Below are 12,968 nucleotides of genomic sequence, written 5' to 3'. Positions count from 1 at the left end.
GGTTGCCATTTCTTCCTCCAAGAGATCTTCCCGACCCAGGGATTGAACCTGCACCTCCTGTGTCTCCTGCACTGGCAGGCGGATGCTTTACCACTGTGCCACCTAGGAAGTCCTATTCATTTATCTGTGGAATGGATACTTGGGTTTCTCCCACTTTTTGGCTGTTGTGTGAATGGTGCTGCTATGAACATGGATGTGCAAACACCTGTTTGAATTCCTGCTTTCAATGTTCTTGAGCATATACTTTAAATGGTGTTTTAAGACTATTTTCCAGATGTGTATTTCTAAAATACAGAAATACAATTGATTTTTTTGTGTTGAAAATAAACTACTGCCTTAACTTCCCTGGTGGTTCAGATGGTAAAAGTGTCTGCGTACAATATGGGAGACCTGGGTTCAATCCCTGGGCCGGGAAGATCCTCTGGAGAAGGAAATGGCAATCCACTCCAGTACCCTTGCCTGCAAAATCCCATGGATGGAGGAGTGTGGTAGACTACAGTCCATGGGCTCGCAAAGAGTCAGACACGACTGAGCGACTTCACTTTCACTTTAAAATATTATTACTTTTGATTACTTAGTGTTTTGCATCCCACTCCCCACTTACATTTGCACTTGTTTTGAGAAGGAAGGAGGGCTCGAAGTAGTTAACTCTCAACTTCAACTGTTAATTTCAGGTTTAGTGGAACAAAGCAGCTGAACCACCTGAAAGATCAAAAATCAGACAAGTCTTCAGCCAACAGGCAAATGCCTCACTTGCCTTACCCCAGCCCCAGTCCTGTTTTATTTACTCCGTAACCAATTAGAATCTGGCCTCTGCTCCCCCAGCTGCAATAGAAACTAACATTGCAAGATCCATAAATTAAAAAAAAAAAATCCTCGTTGCAACACTGTTTTAGTGAACATTCCTTTCACTGTCTGTTTTAGTTGACATTTTTTGAACATTTCAAAGAAGTCAGACATATTACTATTACCGAAAAAATTACTATACTTATACCTAAATCTATTCCTAGAATGTCATCCTGTTTCATTCTCTATTTTACTTTTATTTTATTGATTTACAATATTAGTTTCAGGTGTACAACATAGTGGATCTGTATTTTTGTAGATTATAGTCCATTTGAAGTTATAAAGCAGTGGCTATATTCACTGTACTATATGTCCTTTTAGTTCATTTATTTTATACATAGTACTTTGTACGGGCTTCCCTGGAGGTTCAGTGGTAAAGAATCTACCTGCAATGTAGGAGCCACAGGAGACGTGGGTTCAATTCCTGGTTTGGGAAGATCCCCTGAAGGAGAGCATGGCAACCCACTGCAGTATTTTTGCCTGGAGAATCCCATGGACAGAGGATCCTAGTGGGCTACAGTCCATGGGATCACAAAGGATTGGACATGACTAAAGCAAATTAGCATGCACTCACTTTGTACATCTTAATTCTATGCCCCTATCTTGCCCCTCCCCCCTAATTTCTCTCCCTACTGGTGACCACTTCTTTGTTCTCTATACTTCTTTATTACTTTTTCAGAAACTTTTTATTGTTCACCATTTTTAAAGTCTTTATTGAATTTGTTACAATATTACTTCTGCTTTGTGTTTTAGGTTTTTTTGGACAGGAGGCATGTGGGATCTTACCTCCCTGATCAGGGATCAAACCTGCACCCCACGCATTGGAAGGAAAAGTCTTAACCACTGGACCACCAGGGAACTCTTCTCTTTATTATTTTAATAACATTTCTATACTTCCTAAAATTATAGCAGTTCTTAATTAAAAACTTTCTCAAGGTTATAGTATTCCAACCCAAACCAAAGAGAAAATGAATAGTTTGGGCAGCCAGGTTTACAGGATCCCATTAATCAGCTGATTCTTGGTTACGGCATAAACCCAGGTTTTTTTTACCAAGCGTGTTCAAAACAAAGCCATGGACATCAGGCTGAAACTTCTGTCTTGAGATAATATTCTCTTTTAACATCAATAAAGAAAAAAATTTTAGGTTCATAGTTTTCTTCTTTCCTTGCAGATTTTAGTTTGTAGTAGCCTGGAATTTCCCCACTAAATGTTGAAATCTTTCTTGGCCAGCATGACGTAGCTCATTGTCCTGTTATTGTGATAACCTGGTCTCTCAGCATTATTTACAGTGTATAGACACCATACTAGTGGCTATAGTTCATAGACGCCCCTTAGGAGTTTTGTCTCCCGGGAAAGGTAGTGTTAAGGCTGTGCAATGAGTGCTGTTTTTCAGACACTTGGCCTTTTCGAGTCATCCTCAAACAGTCTGAAGCTCCTTTCTGCATAGCTACTGTGTGTGAGTACCGTGCCTAGTCCCTCCCCATCTTGGTTCTGTATATTTTCCCAAGGTGATTTGGTAACTCACAGTTCCCTGTATTTCTCCTTCTCTTCTTATACAGATAGATATTAAGTTTATATCTCTGTTTTAAAGGCAAATAGAGTTAATAGATGGAGAAGGCAATGGCACCCCACTCCAGTACTCTTGCCTGGAAAATCCCATGGACGGAGGAGCCTGGTAGGCTGCAGTCCATGAGGTCGCTAAGAGTTGGACACAACTGAGCGACTTCACTTTCACTTTTCACTTTCATGAATTGGAGAAGGAAATGGCAACCCACTCCAGTGTTCTTGCCTGGAGAATCCCAGAGACAGAGGAGCCTGGTAGGAGGCCGTCTATGGAGTCGCACAGAGTCGGACACGACTGAAGCGACTTAGCAGCAGCAGCAGAGTTAATAGAAGAAATAAAATACTGATTTATATTAACCTCTTTTCATTAAAACTAATAAAAAAATCGGTCCCTTTATAGTCAGACTTCTACATTCATCCTAATGAATTCATCCTAACTTTTACATTCATTCCTTCAGTGTACTTTATATTAATTTTTTCTTAGTATCATTATGAAATTAGAGCCTTGCTCAAATTCATCATATTTCAAGTAATCACAGTTATATAACCTTTTTGACGCTCAAGTTTCGATTTGGCCAGTGGGAGACCCGTAAGCTAGCTCTTTTGTCCTTTTAGCACTGTCCCTTGCATCTGTGCTTTCTCTCACACGTGGTCGTTCAGGTCCATTCTACTCTGTGTGTGTGTGTACATACGCCAGGAGTGCTAGTATCCTCCACTCAAGTGTCAGAAATCCACATCTGGGCATTTAGAAAGTTCATGTGAAAATTAGCGGTGAACCAACTGACACTGCTGTTGAGACCCTTCTAGAAGGAAAAATACTGCTGTTTAACACCCCGAGTTCACATTGCCTTTTTTTCTAATATCATTAACATAATTAAGCCACTGAACTTGACTCATATCATGAGGATTTATCGATAGCCTCTAAGACTTCCTAATATATTTCTGCAGCCAGTGACCGCCACTTGAACCCTGTGTCTTCCATAGCTCCAGCCACAGTATGGGCTTTTGTGCTTGTCTTTGCATCGCGCTGATAGTCCAGGACTCTTGAGCATTTGGTTTCTGTACCTCGTGGCCCTTAGCTCACTGATTTCCAACCTCATCCCAGATGACTCCTTGGCCGCTGGGAGATGAACCTAAGTGTTTCTTGCCCCTGGATGGTGGCCTGTGAATTTTCTGCTATTCAAAGAAAGGCTTGACTTCACTCATCACGAAGCCTCTTCTCTGTTGAAGGACACCACTTTTCTCTTTGTCCATATTTCCTCACCACCTCTGTACCTGTCCCTGCAATTTCTAGCCATTGACATCCAACACATTTTACTACAGGTAGAAACCTGTGGTCTCTGGATAGTCTCCTCAATGACAACATTGAAAGGAAAGGACAGAGCATTCTTCTCTCTGTCTCAATCTGGTTCCTATACTTCCTTTGAGAAATCTGGGTTTTCTTACATTTTTCACAAGGAGGATCCTCCTTGACTGGTGAATCCAGACTTTTCTGATCTCTCTGTTCAAAGGATGCAGAGCTCCACAAGCGTGTGCTCTGGCAACATCCTTGGGTTCGGTGGGGAGTAGGGGCCACACCACCTTGTGAGCTGGGCCAAGTATATACACCCTCTCACCTTTACACTTTGGAAGGGGGCTCTGGAAAAGGGAATGAGAGAATGCGTTCTTAGTGAGATAAGAGCTAGACAGCAGAGAACAATCAAAGGACTTATATATGATCTCTTATTCAAAAGAACTTCGGCAGGATGGAGCCTGGTTTCAGCCGCAGCCTGGGTTTCATTGTATGCTTTTGATCTAGAACAGAGTGCGTAAGAAACACCAGTTTGCTCGAGGTTTCCCATTAAACGATGCAATTTGGGTTGAGAAATATAGTATATATATATTTTTAAAAATAGGTAAATTTTCTTTTAAATTACAATCCTAATGCATGTTTATGTTTTAAAATGGTAACTCAGAATATATATGAATGTAAAATCTGCCATTTATGAGCAAGGCTCAATGCTAGGCCCTTGACATTGATAGCTCTTCCAGTATTCCTAAATACATACTGGGACAGGTACTGTGATTATAGTGCTCTGTGTTCAGTGTTTCTGCCTTATGATTATTTTTAACTTTAAAAGTTAGTTTATATTAGCGTATAGATGATTAACAATTTTGCGATAGTTTCAAGTGGACAGAAGAGACTCAGCCCTACATATACATGTATCCATTCTCCCCTAAACTCCCTTCCTACTTATGTTTTATGAAGGATAACTTTTAAGTGGCTGGCCAGTCACCTGTTCACGAACACATACAATTTTTCAGTACTATAAATAATTATTCAATGTATGTATGTGCTCAGTCGTTTAGTCATGTCCAACTCTTTGAGGCCCCGTGGGCTGTAGCCCATCAGGCTCCTGTGCCCATGAAATTCCCCAGGCAAGAATACTGGAGTGGGGTGTCATTTCCTCCTCCAGGGGGATCTTCCTGACCCAGGGATCAAACCAATGTCTCTTATTATTCAAAAAGTAGTAAAAAGTAAAGCATTGTATTTCCATATCTGTTTGTGCTTCTCTTTTCTTAAGCTACGTTCATTGGAAGGGGCTTCCTGAGCCAGCGGAAGGGACCAGTGTGAGTACCTGGGCTGTTGTGTTGTTCAGTCACTGAGTCGCGTCCAGCTCTTTTGCGACCCCATGGACTGTACCTGCCAGGGGCCTCTGTCCATGGGATTTCCCAGGCAAGAATACTGGAATGAGGTGCTATTTCTTTCTCTAGGGGATCTTTCCAACCCAGAGATCAAACCTGCATCTCCTGATTTGGCAGGTGGATTCTTTACCACTGAGCCACCTGAGAAGCTTTGAGTACCTAGGTTGATAGCACCAAAGAGTTTTGTACTAACACAAATTCTTACCTCTGCCAGCTATTTATTATGGAAATTTCTGTCAAACTTTTATCAGCACAGAAAACTTTTTTTAAAAAAAATGTTTTTGCTAGTTTAGTGGGTGAGTAAAATACAGATATTGTTTTAATTAGCATTTGATTAGTTATGAGTGTGAATATTTTTACATGTTTATTAGATTTTGTATTTCTTTAAAATTTCTGTGATCTTTTAATGATATTATCCTTTTCTTTTGTTTTAATGATATTTTGTTTTATATTTTCCTTTTGTTCCTTTTCTTTATTTCTTTTGTTTTAATGATATTATCCTCTGCCCTGTTGGTAAATAACTTTTCCGAAGTTGTGATTTTATTATTGTGAATGATGTTCCTTGACATAGAGGAGTTCTAATTGTGTAATGGCAAAATCTATTTAGCTTTTCTTTTGTACTTACTTCCATTGCTCTTATATTTAGAATGTCTTTCCCTCTCCAGAAATCTGATAATTATTTACTTATATTTTGTCTATGTATAGTTCTTTAATCCATCTGTTTCAGTGGTGTTTTGGGCTACTGTATGATGAGGCTATTGTTTGAGTTAGTCAATTTTTTTCAATTATTTGATGAATAACCTCTCCCATTTTTTGTTGTGCTTTCTTTACTAAGCTGGAATGTATACTAGAGTCTATTTTAAGGCTTATTGCTCTATTTTATCAGCTGTCAGTTCTCGAACTAGTGCCATACTGCTTTGTTTGATGTTGCTTGCAATATGTTTTAATTCCTAGTTGGACAAGCCTCCTTAACCTAAGTGCCCAGTTTTCCTTTTTTAATATATTCTTAATTTTTTATATTCCTATGAATGAACTTTAGAATCACTACGTCATTAAGAAAAATAACATTGCTTATTTTTTGGTTTTCATCATGTCATTGAGTATTTAACCTAAATATTGTCACTACAAAACCGTGATAGTGTTTATTGTTCTTTTGTGCCGTCTTTGTCTGTTTTATATTAGTGCTACACTGACTTCATAAAATGAATCTTTATATTCTTAGCTTTTGTTTTTGTATTTGGAAAAATTATATAATATGAAATTATCTGTCTTTGTGAAAGTCTGAAAGTTATCACTAGTGAAATTTGCAGACAGTGAGATATCTTCAGAGGTCTTGCTGCTGCTAAGTCGCTTCAGTCGTGTCCGACTCTGTGCGACCCCATAGGCGGCAGCCCACCAGGCTCCCCCGTCCCTGGGATTCTCCAGGCAAGAACACTGGAGTGGGTTGCCATTTCCTTCTCCATTGCATGAAGTGAAAACTGAAAGTGAAGTCACTCAGTCGTGTCCGACTCTTTGCGACCCCATGGACTGCAGCCTACCAGGCTCCTCCATCCATGGGATTTTCCAGGACAACAGTACTGGAGTGGGGTGCCATTGAGTTGGGTAAAATTTGTCATAAAATAATCATTTAATTCATTTTATCAAATTGATTAGCATAGTATTTTAAAATAATATTTTCATACTTATTAAAATCTTCCTGTTTTTATTTTTGTTTCATTTCTACTTTTATATTTTGTTTTTTCTGTTTACTTTTCATCTGTTCTCAAGTTGTGTTAAAACAAAACGCGGTTCTTGAATTTGTATTTCAACTTTACTATTTCTATTTTTAAAAATTTGTTCAATTCTCTATGCTTATTTTTAGAAAAATTTTTCTTCTGTTTTCCTTGGTTTTGTCTTAAGTACATTTTAATTATAGTACAAATCCCTTGAAATGTATATACTTTGTCTACTTGTTTTTTCAAAGACTAGTCATTCTGTAAAGGGCTCACATGAAATAATGGTGTTCTGTCCATTTCCTCTTATGCATCTTTACTTTATATATCTGTTTCATAAACTGTGTATTCTTTGATGTCTTCATTTAGGATGCACATTTTTATGTACTCTTTGACTCTTTTGGTATTATTTGGCCTTGTATCCATTCTTGTATAAATTTTATAATACTACCTCTATTTTTACTTTGTTTCTATTTTTCTAGTAAATATTTATTCATTAAAAAAATTTTAACCTATTTGTGTCCTTCTATTTTGGGTATGTTTTTTTATTATTAAGTCACAGTTGGATTTTTCTTAACCCAATCTTGAAGTCTTCACTTCATTTGTGTCTGACTCTGGACAACCCTATGGACTGCAGCCCAACAGGCTTCTCTATCCTTGGGATTCTCCAGGCTAGAATACTGGAATGGATTGTCATCCCCTCCTCCAGGGGATCTTTCCAATCCAGGGATCAAACCCAGGTCTCCTGCATTGCAAGCAGATTCTTTACCACTAAGTCACCAGGGAAGCCCCCAATATTTTAATACAAGAGGTTAAATCATTTAAATTTATTGTTATACCTCTCCATTAACTCATCCTGGATAATCACTTGGGATATCTGGGGGTTTTACTCAGGCAGGGTTTCAGGGAACTGAATCTAAATAGTGACATGAGAAACAGCTGCAGACCTGAAAACAAAGACAAACTCACACTTGGTCATGGGCAAGTTCATTTTTCAAAGGACCATTCTAAGTGTCACGTCTGTGCAATTGATCAGAAATCTAGAACAGGAGCCAAATCAAAGAAGGTTAAAAGATCAAGACTCAAGTGAGGAGTAGGATCAGAAAACACGGCTAGGAGAGCTTCGCTGAGGAGGAACACTGGAGAGACTCAAGCATTCTCAATCCTTTACTGTAAGTGAAAATGAAAACAAAAACCATGTTAATACTGATGAACAACAACTCAATTTCTTTTTTTTAACCTCAAGGTCCATCCTGAGAGCATGGACTATTGCAGAGGCAGATGGAAGGAGGCAGCACCACCAGATACCAGAGGGGCCTGAGCTGGGGGTCAGTATAATTAGATTTTATTCTTAAACGTGCTGTTGATGTTAGGGCACCCAGTCCAGAATCAGTTGCCAGGCAGTGCCCCATGCCAACCCCACATGCCTACAGTGGGAATCCACATCCAGCCAGCTCCCAGGAGTGTGGGCCCAGAAACCTGCTCAGCGTCTTGGCACCATCCCAAATCAGGGTGATCCAGTCCCTGCTGGCCCAGGTGGCAGCAACTCACTTTTCCAATTCATGCTTAGGCTAAGTATTGGATTAATTTTTTTCTTTTTTTAAAAACATTTTGTATTGGAGTACAGTTGATTTATAATACAATGTTGTGTTCATTTCAGGTGTACAGTAATGTGAATCAGCTATGAATATACATATCTCCACTGTTTTTTAGATTCTCTTCCCATACAGGTCATTAAAGAATACTGAGTAGAGTTCCCCATGCTATAAATAGGTCCTCATTAGTTACCTGTTTTCTATATATAACCTATTAACATTTTGAGGATCATTTGTTACTGCTGTTAGCCCACTTGACTAACACTGAGAGCAAAAAGGCATTTGATAAAATTCAATATCTACTGCTAATTAAAAACTTGTCAAATGGAACATGATTCTTTATTAACTTGTTAAAAATACCTACCTCGTATCAAATGCCAACATTGTTCTCTTTTTATTATTGGAGGAGAATCGCTTTATAACGTTGTGGGGATCACTGCTGTACATCGAGAATCAGTCATAAATATACATATACATCTCCCCTCCCTCCTGAGCCTGCCTCCTGCCCCCATTCCACCCCCGTAGGTCGTCACAGAGCATCAGGCTGGACTCCATATGTTAAACTGCAACTTCCTGCTGACTATCTGCTTTACACGTGAGAGTGTACATTACACTTGAGAGTGTGCATTACACATGACCGTGTATATTACACGTGACCGTGTATATTACACATGAGAGTGTATATGCATCACTGATACTTTCCTAACTTGTCCCGCCCTCTCCTCCCCCGCTGTGTCCACCAGACTATTACGTCTGCATTTCCATTTCTTCTCTGTAAATAGGTGCGTCAGGACTATTTTTCTAGATTCCATATATACGTGTTATTTGTTTTCCTCTTTCTGACTTATTTCACTCTGTATAACAGGCTCCAGCTTCATCCCCTCACTACAACTGACTCAAATGCATTCCTTTTGTGACTAATACTCCATTGTGTGTGTGTACCACATTCTTTATCCATCTGTCTGCTGATGGACATCTAGGTTGCTTCCATTTCCTGGCTATTGCAAACAGTGCTGCAGCGAACGGGGTTCATGTGTCTTTTAGAATTGTGACTTTCGCAGGGTATATGCCCAGTAGTGGGATTGCTGAGTCATATGGTAGTTTTATTCCTAGTTTGATAAGGAATTTCTTGATAAATTTCTTTAGACAAAGATTTCCTATTAACCCCACAACTACCCTGTGAAATATGTATTTTATTCCAATTTTAAAGATAGGAAAAGAGAGGCTCTGAATACGTGAGTAAATTTTCAGGACCAACATTAGTAAATTGGAGAACCATTTTCAGAAACCAGGTTTTCCTGCCTCAAGCCCATGATTTGAACCACTGTGTTATTTCATTTTCTTCCCAAATTACAATTTTTCTTGGTTTTTATTTTCCCCATTTTTATAAGTATATATTCTTTTTAATCAGAGAAGGCAATGGCACCCCACTCCAGTACTCTTGCCTGGAAAATCCCATGGACAGAGGAGCCTGGTGGGCTGCAGTCCATGTGGTCGCTGAGTCGGACACGACTGAGTGACTTCACTTTCACTTTTCACTTTCATGCACTGGAGAAGGAAATGGCAACCCACTCCAGTTTTCTTGCCTGGAGAATCCCAGGGACGGGGAAGCCTGGTGGGCTGCCATCTATGGGGTCGTGCAGAGTTGGACACGACTGAAGCAACTTAGAAGAAAAAAATTCTTTTGAATTCTTCTACTTTGGTTCTTCAAAATTACAGTTTAATGTATAGGTTCTCTAATTATCAAATTCATGAATAATATAATAATTCATTCCTCTATAAGATGAGGAATTTAGTACCCTTTTAATTCTCCACATACCTTCTTTCCCACATTCATTGCCAATATCATTTGGGATTATAAACCTATTTATTACTAGTTTTATTTTTAGTTATTTTAAGAAGTAACTACAACAAAAACTTTCCATCTGTACCGATATTCTATATACAGCATTTTTTAAAAACTTAATTCTACAGATTTGGCTTGGACTATTACAATGTTTTTGAACCCACTTTTGATATTCTTGATTTTTTTTTTTTTTGTCCTTAAGTAATATTTGTTCCATTTGAACCTATCTTTCGGTAAATTTTTCAAAAAAGGGGCCTGGGGTATCTTTTTTGAACCCCTGATTAGAATAACTGAGAATGTCTTTTTTGTTTTCTTTGAAGATTAACATCTCATCTTGAGTCATAAGCGTTTTCTCTTAGTATCATTTAGACTTCGCTCTATTATCGTCTGGCATCAGTTGTGTGATGCATTCTCAAATCAGCCTGTTTTCATTTGATGATAAGTGAGTTTAATGTTTTGTCTAGATAGTTGAAGATTTTTTTAAAAATGCTTCATATTCAAAGAAATTTGCTGCTGCTGCTAAGTTACTTCAGTTGTGTCCGACTCTGTGCGACTCCATAGACGGCAGCCCACCAGGCTCCCCCATCCCTGGGATTCTCCAGGCAAGAACACTTGAGTGGGTTGCCATTTCCTTCTCCAATGCATGAAAGTGAAAAGTGAAAGTGAAGTCGCTCAGTCGTGTCCGACTCCTAGCGACCCCATGGACTGCAGCCTACCAGGCTCCTCTGTCCATGGGATTTTTCAGGCAAGAGTACTGGAGTGGGGTGCCATTGCCTTCTCTGAAAGAAATTTGCTAGATCATATCAAATTGTGTACCTTCCTTCATTAATTTTGCCTGGAAGTTGTGTGCTATTTTAAATTGTACATTCAACTTCTTTTCTCAGCTTGAAAAGTTTTCTTCCATCATTATTTTTCTTCAGTGTTGCCGCAACATCATTTTAGTTATATCTTCCTCAAGGGGGTCCTTCTTATCCATATATTAAGTCTTTATTTACTTTTGATCAACTGAATTACCCATCTTTTCTCTCATCTTGTTTTTTCTGTTTCTTTTCTCTACATTGATAGACACCTTCTCAAGCTTGATTCTGTATCATTTGGGTTTTCTGCAATTTGAGTTCTGATCTTCCAAGTCAGATTTCAATCCCACGACTTTCATTTAGGTTTACGTGGATCCAAATCTTATCTGCCAGCTTCCTTTCCAAATTCCTTTAGAATCTGAACCATCTAGCGGGGCAGGGTGACTTTTTCTTCTGTTTTCCCTCTTTGGTTCTCTTCCCAGTACTAGTTACTGATCACGTGGGTCCTGGCTCTTCTGGGGGCAGAACTAGGGAGATGAAAGACGCTGATCAGAGTCTGGACAGGAAGAAGGAGGTGAGTGTCCTCACCAATGGGATAAATGCTAGAGCAGAGGCCGGCATAGGTGTAATGGGATGTAGGCAGGAGTGAGGCGGTGGGGGAGTTGGCAGGGCAGTAGGGAGAGGGTAATCTTAAGGGCTTCCTGGAGGAGGTGACTCTTTAGGTGCATCTTTAGATACTAGTAGGTGTGAGCTGAAGAAAGGGGCGGTAAGGGCAGAGGAAAGAGCAGATGCAAAAGGAGGAGGAGGAAGCATGGTGAGCCCAAGGAACCAACATTAATTAATTCTGGCCAGATTACAGGGTGAGAGCCCAGGGCCGGGGAGAGGGTTGAGGTATTTTTTTAGCTCGCTAGGGCAGCCATAACAAAATATGACAGACTGGGGGGCATAACAACAGAAATTTACTTCCTTCCAGTTCTGGAGGCTGGAAGTCTGAGATCAAGGTGTCTGCAGGCCTGCTTTCCTCTGAGGCCGCTCTCTTGACTGGCAGATCCTGTCGCTCTGTGCTTTCTGTGTCCTTAGCTCCTTTCCTTATAAAGACACCGGTCCTGCTGGATTTAGACCCACCTGTATGACTTCACTGTGCCTTAATTACCTCTCTAATGGCCCCGCCTTCAAATAGGGCCACGTTTTGTGTAATGAGGGGCTTAGGACATCAACATATAAATTTGAAGAGGAGAGCAACCAATCAGCCAGTGACAGGCAGAGACTGGGCAGCCTTCTTGTTCGGTGTATCACAGCCTGAGCACCCCCTTGCCTGTCACCCCACAGTGGAGGAGAATGCCCTGCAGGAGGTAGACAGGCTTTAGTAAGGAAGGCGGGCTGTGGGGAGGACCCTTACCTAAGGTGGGGTGCTCCTCCTCTCATCTGTTTATAATTTCTTTATATATTCTCATCTGTATCTAATTTCACATTCTCCATTTAGGGCTCAGGGGCACCTGAACCTGTGGATTCCCTTTCATGATCTTAGTCTATCCTCTCCTTGGAACCCTTTATCACTTAGATCAGTCTGCAAGTTAATGCATTGCATTGCGCTGTGCCTGCCAAGAGGACACAGGCTTAGAGCGCACCTCCCCTCAGGAAGGCGGGCAGCTGTGGCCACTTTCTGCCAAGCTTAGAACCCGTGAGACTCTTGCCATGATATTAACCTCTGAGTCTCCAGCTTCCTTGGCTGGAGATGCTGTGATGCCTTGCAGACGTTTTCAGTGCTGGCTGATTTCATTTGCCTACAGTTGCTGTCAGTACCCATCCTTAGAATAATGCTACAAAGATTGGCATGCATTGTTCAGAGATGAGGAGCAGAGCTGAGATATTCCTTTTCTGAGAAAGAAAAGTAAAAGCGTGGTGTCAGTGAAAGGGGCTGAG

At 40.1% G+C, this 12,968-nt stretch overlaps 1 long non-coding RNA gene across 1 annotated transcript in view; it reads right to left on the bottom strand.

Annotated features, from left to right (window-relative positions):
- LOC139178170 (uncharacterized) overlaps positions 1 to 12,968 on the bottom strand; it is a 69,803-nt gene that overhangs the window by 48,515 nt on the left and 8,320 nt on the right. Inside the window, exon 2 of the long non-coding RNA XR_011562557.1 lies at positions 605 to 702. This is a non-coding gene — a long non-coding RNA (uncharacterized lncRNA). The remainder of the gene's footprint in view (positions 1 to 604; positions 703 to 12,968) is intronic.

Source organism: Bos indicus, chromosome 21, assembly GCF_029378745.1.
Source record: "Bos indicus isolate NIAB-ARS_2022 breed Sahiwal x Tharparkar chromosome 21, NIAB-ARS_B.indTharparkar_mat_pri_1.0, whole genome shotgun sequence".
NCBI lineage: Eukaryota > Metazoa > Chordata > Mammalia > Artiodactyla > Bovidae > Bos > Bos indicus.
Note: the sequence above shows the minus strand (reverse complement) of the source record. Positions and strands in the feature narration are given on the sequence as shown.